The 12627-nt window shown below is 37.1% G+C and overlaps 1 protein-coding gene and 1 pseudogene across 5 annotated transcripts in view; both read left to right on the forward strand.

The window, feature by feature from the left end:
* The window catches only part of CSTPP1 (centriolar satellite-associated tubulin polyglutamylase complex regulator 1), a gene marked incomplete at its 3' end in the record, with an annotated part of 190906 nt that overhangs the window by 47886 nt on the left and 130393 nt on the right, over positions 1–12627 (forward strand). The gene's annotated exons all lie outside the window — the stretch shown is intronic.
* On the forward strand, positions 1651–7321 carry LOC308634881 (large ribosomal subunit protein uL16-like; annotated as a pseudogene). The gene is made up of 4 exons: positions 1651–1700; positions 6428–6657; positions 6875–7111; positions 7185–7321. The product of its transcript is annotated as a large ribosomal subunit protein uL16-like (transcript).

Here is a 12627-nt window from a genome sequence, read left to right on the forward strand (position 1 = left end):
TTGTTAAATTGAGCCAAAATGTGGTGTGGTGAAATAATGGTGACTAATCCTATTATAGACTTCTTCAAAAGGGGTAGTGCTTCTCCCTGCAGCCTGCCCCCTCCTGCCTTTTTTCCATAGTTCAGTTCTTAGCTGGAGTTGACACATTATAACAAAAAAAATTTGCCCATTTCTCATTGTCAGCATCTGGATTCTCACACACAGGGAATTGCCAGGAAAAGATTTTGCCTTCAGTTAAAGCAATCCTGTCCTCAGTGTTACTGGCCCAGACATTTCTGTTAAGCCAACAATTTGTGAAATTTGTAGAGAATTCTGGTTCTTTTTTATTTAGCAGAGATACATTAGAGCAGAAGGACTCCAGGGAACCATAGCAGTGAGTTAAGAGTCACCAAAATCTATATTGACAATGAAAAGTACAGGGTCATTGAGGATACATGGAACTTCTATTTGTGTAGAATCCATCTTTCTTTTTCAGTTCCTTCGTGTTATGGTTACAGGAAACCATCCAGCAGCACTTGACCTGGTAACTGAGGAAGCAATTTCACAGTCCACTGGTCCCGTGATTCATTCAGAAGTCAGAGTTAAAGGTTACAGAAGTAATAATTGGGCCTAGAATCTCCCTGTCAGGAAAGACCCTACTTCTCCAGCCCTCCTTTCTCCAAGTTAAGAGAAACTTAGCTGTTGTAAAACCATTCAATAAGAGGAAATGAAGGAACTCTATCCATCCTTGGCCAAAGTATTCTTAAGACCCAGTAATAATATTTCTGTTTTCATGGGAGCTGCTCTTGCAGCTAGCTAATATAAAACTCATGTATAATTCTTCACCCTAAAATATCTCTCTTTGGAGAACTAATTTGATTTATTTTAATCTATAAATAATATAAAGGCTCTTTAGTTGGCCACACCCTGATATGCCTTGTCATCTGCCACTCTGATAATTTTTTCAGTGTTCCTCTAGCAGTCAAGTAGACAACCACAAGTGTGAATTCAAATTCTGCCTTGTTTTTTTTTTATTTTTTAAAAATTTTAATATTTATTTTTTAGTTCTCGGCGGACAAAACATCTTTGTTTGTATGTGGTGTTGAGGATTGAACCCGGGCCGCACACATGCCAGGCGAGCGCACTACCGCTTGAGCCACATCCCCAGCCCCTGCCTTGTTATTAGTAATGTAAAATAGCTCATCAGAAGTTAAGATGCTGATTTCATCAATAATATAGCAATTTAAATTTTTTTGTGCTTTTAATTTCTTCCAATATTTGTTCAGAATTCTTGAAGATCTGTGGTGCTGGTGGCATAGGCCTGGCACAAGAACAGGAAAAAGTGACATGATTTGGCACCTTAACCAGAAGGTCTTTAATGAACTAGGATGGGGTGGAGGGGATAGAGGAGAAAGAGGAAGGGCAGTTAGAATTTTGGCAGCTGTGCCAAGATTTTTTCTTCTCTAAAAAAAAGTGCAATGAAAGAAATGAGGTTTACCTCTGCCATCATGATTTGCTAAGATGTTTGTCTATTTCTTGGCTTCCAGCACCATGGCAGATACATCTTTGAAGTCAATGACTTACCCACAAAACAAATTGTTTCTCAGGTGTCATATCCAACTAATTTCCTGTCTGAGGCCAGAAGATTGCTTTTTTCAACTATCAGATGCCATGCTGACTAGCACAGTGGAACACATCTTATCAGAACATGTCATGAGCATGTAAGTTTATTATAGGACAGATGGGTTCCAATTTTGCTGACTTCTGAGGCTATAACAATAGAAAATATCATGATGAAAGCAGTTTGGGTAAAACATCATTTCTTGGGTGACCATAAAAACGCCCTTGAATTCATTCCTTTTTCATTGACAATGAATATCAACAATAAATGTCTTTGTTAATGTCCTTGCATTATGATTTTCCAGGTCTAGATCAATGCTAGGGATGATATAACCTATCTCAAAGGATTGTTATGCAAGTCAGATGAAATGACATGAATTAAGTATTTGGTTCTATATAATTCATTTGCATTGTATGTCATTCGTTTTTAGTTTAGCTTTAGTTTTCTGGAATTTTTTCATCTCTTACTTGGTGAATCTCTAGGAAAATGATAGTTTTCTCTCTCTTTAAATTGTCTCAGAGTTGAAGATCTTGAGGACTTTTTAGTCTCTCTTGTTTTCCGTAACACTTATTACTTACCCGGCATTTTGTGTCTTCTTCATAGATTGATGACCTCCTCCTGCATGTTTATTAGCTATTTTATCTTGACCACTTTACTTTTCATTTAATTCATTCAGAGAATAACTTAACAAACTTTTGCCTTTTCTTCTTCAGCTATAAGCCATTTCCTCCCCTCCCATCTGTACTTCCTTTCCCTGACTCCTAAATTAGAAAGGTGTAACAGGAGACCTGGGTCAGTCAAGTCTATCCACCTTGCATCGTTCCTACTCTTCCATCTAGCCAGGACAGTGATGGCTCAGGGTAATGAAAAACAGACCTTCTCTGCTGAGGTCATTGCTCCTCATGCTGGCAGCCTGCTCCAGGAAGCTGTTTATCTGTGCTTGTAGAGCCACACTCTGGCCTCTGAACAGTTGGAATGTATTGAGGAACCACAGAGTCCAAAGAGAGAATGTTATCCAGGCAGTTCCACGCAGGAGAGTATATTTACACTACACAAGCTACAGTTTACATGTCTGGGGATAACTGTTTATCTGTACACTGTCATACTTGACCTTCTATGCAATACAAATGCCCTCTCAAGAGGGTTTTACCAAGAGATACTATAGAAAATTTGATGTAAAAATTACCTTTTAAAGGTAGTGTTTTTCTGAATCAGATTTGATGCTTAGAATTTTAAACCATACAGGCCTGATGGCTAAAGCATCTAAAAACACTATTTCTTGCAGGGTTTTTTCCCCCCAAATTAAATGTTTTTCTTCATCCCTTTACCAAATACTAAGTTTTTTTGTAGAACTTTGATATGTGCTATAAGCTATAATATCAATAGGGTTATAAAATATGGCCACTTGCCTGTAAGAAGACGTAAGCTGGTTGAAGAGGTAATGCTTACTCGTTAACAATTAGAGAACAATACATTAAGTTGTGTGGCCCAGTATGCTGGGAAGGAGTAAGAAAAAATAATGACGATTAGTTAAAGAAACATCATAGAGGAGTTTGTCTTAACCTGGAAAGATGAATAGAATTAGAATAGGGGGAGAAAAAAAGGAGATATTATTTATGTGACATGAAAGCACTGTAGCTTGGTGTCATACATTTTGGTGTCACATAAATCTGTGTCTGAGGGTCTGCCACTTTCTAGTACATGATCTCAGGAAAATGCTTACACTCATCTATAAATTAGGAAGACACATATATAAAATATAAGATTCCACATTACATGATTGTTCAAAGGATTAAATGAGAATAATGAAGATAAAGTGTTTGGCATTCTATCCAAGATATAGTAAGTGTTTAATAAATGGTAGCTGCTATTGATGGTGTTTATTGATTTATTCAACAAATATTTACTGAGTACCTATATCTTAGTCAGTGTTCTGGGTATTGGGTACGGATAAAAAAAATGAGAAATCCCAACCCTCATGGAGCTTCCATTCTGAAATTATCTTAATTTCACCTTTTCCATCTGTGTGTAATAATTTTAGACTTACAAAAAAGTTGCAAAAGTAATATAGAGCTCCCTTATCCCTTTCATGCAGTTTCCACTAAGATTAACATTTTCTGTAATCACGGTAAAATTGTCAAAGGACCTTAACATTAATTCAGAACTACGAGGCTGAGGCTATGCTCTGTGGTAAGCACTTGCCTGGCATACACAAGACCCTGGGTTCAATTGCCAGCACTGCAAAACAAAAAGAAAACAGAAAAACTACTAGTCCATAGATTATTATTTGAATTTTCACTTTTAAATGTTTTTATTAGCAGGGGGTTCATTTTGACTTATTTCTAAATTCAGTTTATTTCATTTCAATCTCTAATACTTCCCTTTTCCTTCCCCTTCTCCTTACCCCCATCCTCTTCCTTTACTTCTCTTTCTTCTATTTATTTATTTATTTTTAATTGATGCATTAGAGTTATACATAAAAGTAGAATTCATTGTGATGTATTTGTATCTGCACTAGCATTTCACCTTGACTTTTATTTTATTTTTTGTGTTACTGGAATTGAACCCAGGGGTACTCTACATGAGCTATATTCTTAGCTCTTTTTTAAAATTTTGAGATAGAACCTTGCTAGGTTTCTGAAGCTGGCCTCAAACTTGGGATCTTCCTGCCTCAGCTTCTGAGTCTCTGGGATTATAGGTGTGTGACAATGAGCATAACTCTCACCTTTATTTTTTGAAGGATATTTGTTTTTCTAGTATAAATTCTAGGTTGGCAGTTATTTTACCATTCCGTTTCCACTTCTGGTTTCCATTGTTTGTTGAGACATCAGCTTTTAGTCTTGTTTTTGATCTTTAGAAAACTAACTGTCCTTTATCTCTGGCTACTTATTGGCAATTTGTCCTTGGTCTTTGGTTTTGCTATAATGTGCTTTGGTTTGCTTGTGTGTGTGTGTGTGTGTGTGTGTGTGTGTGTGTGTATCTAAACTATTTAGTGTTCTTAGTGCTTCTTGAACTGTATAGTTCAAGGTCTTTTATCAGTTTTGAAAAATTCTTAATTATTACCTCTTCAAATTTACTTCTGTTCTACTCTCTTATTCCTTTTGGGATCCCAGTTACACAAATGTCATAACTTTACATATAACCCTTGTCTCTTTATATATATATATATATATATATATATATATATATATATATATATATATATATTTTAGTTGTCAGTGGACCTTTATTTTTTATTTATTTTTATGTGTTGCTGAGAGTCAAACCCAATGCCTCACACATGCCACTGAGCCCCAGCTCCAGCCACCACCCCTTATCCCCGGTCTCTTTTGTACTTTTATTTTTTTATTTTTTTTTTGCACTTTTTATCATTTTTCTTTTGGATATTTCCTTCTGATCTATTTTCATTTTATTTAATTCTCTTCATTTGGGTCTAATTACTCTTTTTTTAGAGAGAGAGAGAGAGAGAGAGAGAGAGAGAGAGAATTTTTTAATATTTTATTTTTTAGTTTTCAGCGGACATAACATCTTTATTTGTATGTGGTGCTGAGGATCAAACCCAGGCCGCATGCAGGCCAGGCAAGCGCGCTACCGCTTGAGCCACATCTCCAGCCATGGGTCTAATTACTCTTAAACCCATCCACTGAGTTCTTATTCTAGTGTATATTTTAGTTCAAAAATTTCTACTTAGTTATTTTTTCGTTTGTTTGCTAAATCTTATTTTTATTTGTTTGAACATAGTAATACATGGTATTACTATTAATAATTACAAAATCCACAGTTTATCATCTAGATTCCCTTTTATCTGTTCTCTCTTTTCATTTTTTCATTCCGTTGCCTTATCTTGTGTTCTATACCTTTTTCCTCTTTTTGAGAGATGTTCATGGTATATGAAAAATTAGAGAGATGTGAGACCTAGAATTAGATTATCTTTCCTCAGGGAGGATTTATGCTTCCTTCTGGCAGGCATTATGGCCACTAGTAATCCTGAATCACCTAGTCCTTCAGGGGTTGGAATGATTTGAAGCTAGCCCTAAGTATCTGGGGAGCTCTTCAGGGTGCCAAAAGAGTCTCAGGGGTACATCAGAATCCTTCTTCCCAACCTAGATCCAATTTTTTGACCTCTGAGTCTCAAGAGTCATTCAAAATCTTTGGACCTTAACTTTAATTTAAAACTCTTACCTACTCTACATATCAGTTGCATCTTCCAGAACTGGCAGAGGCCCCTAGAAACTATCAAGGAATATAATACCTTATTTTTTAATGGTGGTGATTAGTATAAGTGATATTGTGAGATATCTAGTACAACTGTAATATGATATGAAAATGTCTTGAGATTTCTATATTGTTGCTGCCAAATCTACTGTGCTTATATTTATAATTAAAAGAAATGCTAAATTTCAGTTAGAAATTAGTAAAAATATAGAAAAAAATTATCATACAAGTTTATGGATAACTTAATTTATTAACTCTTCCCTTTAGAACTGGCCCATGTGGCACCTCATGCTGGGGTTCACATCCCTGGGATTTGTGCTTTCATAACCTGTCCTAGCTATTCTTCATTTCCTTTAGAATAGCTCTATGATGATTTTAAACATATGCCTTTGATAATTCATTTGACAAATTTTAGCCAGGAAGGTTAGTCTGAATTATCTAGTCTACCTCTGTTGAAGAGGAACTCTATTAGAACTTGCATTCTAATGGAATATAATTAGCAGAAGTGGAAAATACCATACACTGTAAGGGGTCATGAAGGAATATAATCTGATTTATGAAACACAAGTATAATAGAAAATATGTCTCTTTTCCTTTGGCGAGCCACTGAAGGTCCTGGTGTCGCCATGGGCCATATTGTAAAAACAAGCTATACCCAAAGTACCCAAAGCCTTTGTTTCTGCCGGAGTGTCCCTGATGCCAAAAGTCACATCTTTGACCTTGGGCAGAAAAAGGCAAAAGTGGATGAATTTCCACTCTGTGGCCACATGGTAACTGAGGAATATGAGCAGCTATTGGAGGCTACCAGTATTTGTGCCAACAAGTACGTGGTAAAAAGTTGTGGCAAAGATGGCTTTCTTTTTTTTTTTTAAATGATCTCATTGCACTTTTTTTTTTTTTGAGAGAGAGAGAGAGAGAGAGAGAGAGAGAGAACTTTTTAATATTTTATTTTTTAGTTTTTGGTGGACACAACATCTTTGTTTGTATGTGGTGCTGAGGATCGAACCCGGGCCGCACACATGCCAGGTGAGCGCGCTACTGCTTGAGCCACATCCCCAGCCCAAAGATTGCTTTCATATCCAAGTGTGGCCCCACCCTTTCCATGTCATCCAAATCAACAAGATGTTGTACTGTGCAGGGTCTAACAGGCTCCAGACAGGATGTGGGGTGCCTTTGGGAAACCCCAGGGCACAGTGGCAGGGATCATATTAGACAAGTCATCATGTCTATCTGCACCATGCTGCACAACAAGGAATGAATGATTGAGGCCAAGTTCAAGTTCCCCAGTTCTAGAAAGTAAGGTAGTGATGCAGTTCCCTTTTCCTACCTTTCCTTACCCCAGTCCTCCTGACTCACTTTGCATCTCTAGATCCACATCTCAAAGAAATGGGGCTTTACCTAGTTTAATGCTGATGAAATTGAAGACATGGTGGCTGAGAAGCGGCTCATTCTTGATGGCTTTGGGGTCAAATATATCCCAATCGTGGTCCCCTGTACAAGTGGTGAGCCCTGTACTCATGAAGGCTTCTACTGTGCTGTCCGCTTCTTAATCTCATACACACCAATAAATCTGTATTGTATCCAAAAAAGAAAAAGAAAATATATAATTAGGATAGGACCAGTTTGTGGAGGGCTCAATGATGTTGAAATAAAAAGAAAGACAAAGTAAAAGAAAAGTGTCTTATAAATGCTGAGAAATGAACTCTCCGCTTCTAATTTTTGAAATTCATATCCATTTATTAAGTGCCTACTGTATGCCAGACATGGTCTTTAAAGAATTCACTATTGTGTGAAAATGATAAACATAAATATAATTAAGTTAGAGCATTATAAATATTGGACTAATGAATAAACTTTTAAAAATATATTTTTAGTTGTAGATGGACACAATACCTTTATTTTGTTTATTTTTTTTTTTTATGTGGTGCTGGGGATCAAACCCAGTGCCTCGCGCATGCAATGCAAGTGCTCTACCACTGAGCCACAACCCCAGTCCTAATGAATAAACTTTCGTAGAAATGATTAATTGTACAAAGTCAGGAAACAGTTTCTGGAGAAATAACATTTAACTTAGCCTAGAAGACTAAGAAAGGAGAACAGAACTCCAGGAAAAGAGGACTACACAGGAAAGGAGTAGAACTGAAAACGCAGATAAGTTTGATATGACCTGAATGTAAGAAGGAAAGTTGCGGGTGGGGAGAATGGACATCATAGTGAGAAATAAAATTTCTCCAAAGAATGGGACTGGCTTTCTTTTTTTAAAAAATTTTAATTAAAAAAATATATTTTTTAATTTATTTTAGGTGTAGATGGACACAACACAATGCCTTTATTTTTATGTGGTGCTGAGGATCGAACCTGGGTCCCGCCCGAGCTAGGGGAGCGCTCTACCGCTGAGCCACAATCCCAGCCCAATTTTTATTTATTTTTTTTTAAAAATATATATTGTTTTTAGTTGTTGATGGACCTTTATTTTATTTATTTATTTACATGTGGTGCTGAGAATTGAACCCAGTGCCTCACACATGCTAGGCAAGTGCTCTTCCACTGAGCCACAACCCCAGCCTAGGACTGGCTTTTCTTTAAAGCGCCTCAAATTATATAAATTCTGCAGCAGTAAAGGTTTTTGGCTAGACCAACAGAAGGTGACTCTAGCAATCTTAAGCAAAGAGAAACTTTCTTTTATTTTTTTTTTTTTTTTTTTTTTTTTGTCCATACTGAGGATTGAACTCAGGGGCTTTTTATCACAGAGTTACATCCCCAACCCTTTTAAAGTTTGGCCTTGAACTGATCTTCCTGCTTCAATCTCCCAAGTACATGGAATTACAGGCATACACCACTATGACTGGTGTAGAAAGAATCTTTCATGGAAAGATGTGTCAGTTGCAGTAACTGTTTATAGATCGAATTGTTATGAAACCTTTGCCTAGTTTTCTGGATTATAGCTTCCAAAGCTTCCTAGATTCTTGTCTGATTTTGTCTTTTTTTTCCAAGCCTAGTCCTTCAACTACCTGTGGATTTTATGAACCCTTCTAGCAGAGCCCCCTTTTGCCAGATTTTTTTTCTGTTGCTTGCAGCGAAGAACCCTGTTACTATTATTGTTATCATTATTATTTGGTGCATTCATGGGTCTTTTAGGAGTATATTAGTTACCGTGTGAAACTTTATGTGGTGATTTTCATTTTGTAGCGAAAAAGGAAGAGGAATAATTCTGTTATACCACTGGTAAAATTCTTTTTTATTCTTTTAACTTCACTGTGATTCCTAGGAAAATCTTGGAAACTGTCAGTAGAAAAGCTATATTACTAAGTATTGGAAGTTTCCAGGAAAGAACACCTAATCAGTTTCCCTGGATGGGAGTCTTCCTGTTCAGTAGTTTCTTGAGAGCTGATAAAATCCCTCCCCCTAAATACTTCCCAATATATTGTTGAAATATTTAAGATTAAGGAAGAATGAACATATTAAAACTAATTTTCCAATGGTGACAGAAATGGAGTTGAAGCCTATTGAAACAGTTATTGACCACAATTAGTCAAAAAATAGACATTTGTGCAAGTCTGTCAAACTGTGTTTGTCAAAAATCCTGGGGACGATCCATTTAAAAAATATTTTTATTACATTTTTCTTATGAATCAGAGAAATATGCCAGATGGTAGAAATTTCAGAAAAGAGGTCTCTGACATTGACAGATTGAAAGGTGAATGGAGTTTGGAAGACAAGGATTTGGGTATGCAGATCAGAGGAGAGGAACTGAGAAGTACTGGCTTCTTACTTGCCCATTTTGTTTTTTGAAAAGAGACTAGGCAGGGGAAGTGGGAATACAGATTTTTCTCCTTTCATCACCCCTGTAATTTAACAGAGCCACAGAAGGCAGTGAGTGTTGAGGTGTGGGCATGATTTCAAAGATATAATCTACTATTGTGCTTCTCAGGAATGAAATGAAGGAGAAACTGAGAACAGTGTCTCCTAGATGCAAAAAGCTGAAACGTGGACCATGTATTCATCCTTGTCACACTTCATTTTTTTTTTTAATTTTATTTTTTTTTAGTTCTTGGCGGACACAACATCTTTGTTGGTATGTGGTGCTGAGGATCGAACCCGGGCCGCACGCATGCCAGGCGAGCACGCTACCGCTTGAGCCACATCCCCAGCCCACACTTCATTTTTTTTCCCCTCAGAATTGTGGATTTGCTTGTCTTTATGGCTTTTTAACTTCTAACTTCATTGTCCAGTTGGTTTATTTAATCTCCATCATTAATTCCCTAATTAGCAGGTTTTTCAACCCATTTTATTTTATGAAATCCCTATATTTTTCTTAATCACAAAATGGATTAGGTAGTTTTTTAGTAATAAAAGTTGATATTAATGTGTTGTAACATGGTAGCATGTGGATTAATCAACATTCCAGACAGGTAATAGGTAATTAAACAAATTAGTAAGGCAATTTCAGATAGTATAAAGTTCTGTTATGAAATTAGGGAGGGGACTGGGGATATGACTCCATGGTAGAGAGCTTGTGAAGAGGAAGGGGGGGGGAGGAGAGGGAGAAAAGAGAGAGGAGAAGGAAGGAGGAGGAGGGGGAAGAGGAGAGAAAAGAGAGAGGAGAAGGGAGGAAGGGTATCCAGCCCCTCCTCACCTTTTTTTGGTACTGGGGATTAAACTCAGGGACACTCAATCACTGAGCCACATCCCCAGCCCTATTTTGTTTAGAGACAGGGTCTCACTATGTTGCTTAGCGCCTCACAGTTGCTGAGTCGTGCTTTGAACTTGCCTGCCTCAGCCTCCTGAACCACTGGGATTACAGGCGTGTGCCATTGTACTTGGCTTATCCAGCCTTTTTTTTTTTTTAACATTTTTTTTTTTTTAGCTGTCAGTGGACCTTTATTTAATTTATTTATATGTGGTCCTGAGGATCAAACCCAGTGCCTCACACCAGGCAAACTCTGTACCACTGAGCCACAACCCCAGCTCCTATCTAGTTCTTTTAATGTTTTGTTTTGTTTTGTTTTTTAGACAGTGTCTTTGTAAGTTTCCCAGGCTGACCATGCCATCCTCCTGCTTCAGCCTCCCAGTTAGCACTGGGATTATGTATTCCAGCAGGGCTGTCAGAGAAGGCCTCACTGAAGCCTTCTGTTGCAATTTCTATTTTTGATACTTGCTTAAAACGTATTAAGTCTCAAGTTTTTAATTTTGTGAGCATAATAATTATTTTCAAAGCTTCCATAAGTGGTATATTTATTGTTCAATTTAAGTTTTTATAGGTGTTCCACATCTGGGATGATGGGACAAAATGAATTAAAGAAAGAGGGGGTCCTTTAAAAAGCATATTTGTAATTAAGATAATGGAGAAAGATGAGGAAGAGCAAAAATATTACAACTCACAGCTATACATGTGAAATGAAAAGAAAATGAGAGGAAACTTGAGCTTGTACTTTATTTGCTTTGTAAATAGCTTTTGACCATTTACTTCCATTTTAAGGGTGTGCTGATGACAGGAGTTAGTGGACAGGTATGACTGTGTTTACTCTGGGAATTGATTCTTTTAGATTTGTGCCATTATATCTTCTCTGAGGCCCTTTCTAATAGATCAAAATTGTCATAAATTTTAAAGGAGCCAAGAACTGAAGTCTTCTTTCCCTTCTCTCCCATGTAGTAACAAAAGGGGAAGGAGTGTTTCTGATGCTACTAAAGTCAGATATCCTTGGGTGAAATATTAAAGTTCAAATAAAAATTTTAGAAAGATCTTTTGTTACTTAGAAAAACTTGACCTCTTGTTCTCTTGCTATAGTGATGACACTTGAACAGAGAATGGCAATTATTACATTTTAACTCTACAACTCATTTTTATTGAGAATTTACTTTATGTTTATCTTTGTGCTAGGTGCTGTGAAGGATAAAAAGACTGTCACATACTCTGTTCTTCAAGAATAAGCAGTAATAGGAATATATATGTGATTGCAAATCATAGAAACCCAATTTAAAATGGCTTATGGGAGAGAGTAGGGGGAATATGAGTAAATAGAAAATTAACTGACTCCTGTAATCAAAATTGTCAATGACAGGTAATGTGTATTCAAACGGGCTGAATTCAAGTATTCAAGTAAAGTACCAGTAAACTGCTTTTGTTTCTCTCCGTTTAGTTTTCTTTCTTAGCAAAGCTAGCTCATTTCAAGATTGCCACTAGCAGCGCTGGGCCTATATCTTATGATTATAGAAATTCTGATGGCAAAGAGCTTCTCTTTCAGTAATAATAACAACAGCAATGGCAACAACAATGCCCTCGGGTTGACGTTGATTGGACTCTCTTTTATCACATACACAAATTTTAATCTGTTAGTGACCAGGCAAAAGAAAAAGGTTGATTAGACTGGCCTGGCACTTGTGCCCACCTTTGGTTGTCTTATAACCATTATTTGAATACCTGAATTTTGCCTATTTGAAACCAGATTGCTCATGCATGGGCTTTTTTGGTTATATGAGCCAGTTAAATTCACTTAATAATTGTTGGGAGTCTCCCTGAGAACTCACCGGGTCTTTCAAACATGGCGGTGGGCAAATTGCCAGTGGGCGGATAACAAGTTGTTTTGAAAATTTTCTAATTGGTCCTCCCATCTTCCGGGATCGTGATCGTGGACAGCTCATGCCCCCCCCATGAATCTTATGCAGGGTGGATGCGTGCACCGTAGGTGATAATCTGACCTTTACTATGATTGGCCCCTGGAGCTTCCTGGTTTAAGATAACTGACTCTCACTTTCTATATAAGCTAGAACCAGCTTGCAGTAAAGTGCTTCATCTTTGTCACTGCTATCTG

The sequence above is a fragment of the Spermophilus citellus genome, assembly GCF_964194105.1.
Source record: "Spermophilus citellus genome assembly, chromosome: 2".
NCBI classification, from domain to species: domain Eukaryota; kingdom Metazoa; phylum Chordata; class Mammalia; order Rodentia; family Sciuridae; genus Spermophilus; species Spermophilus citellus.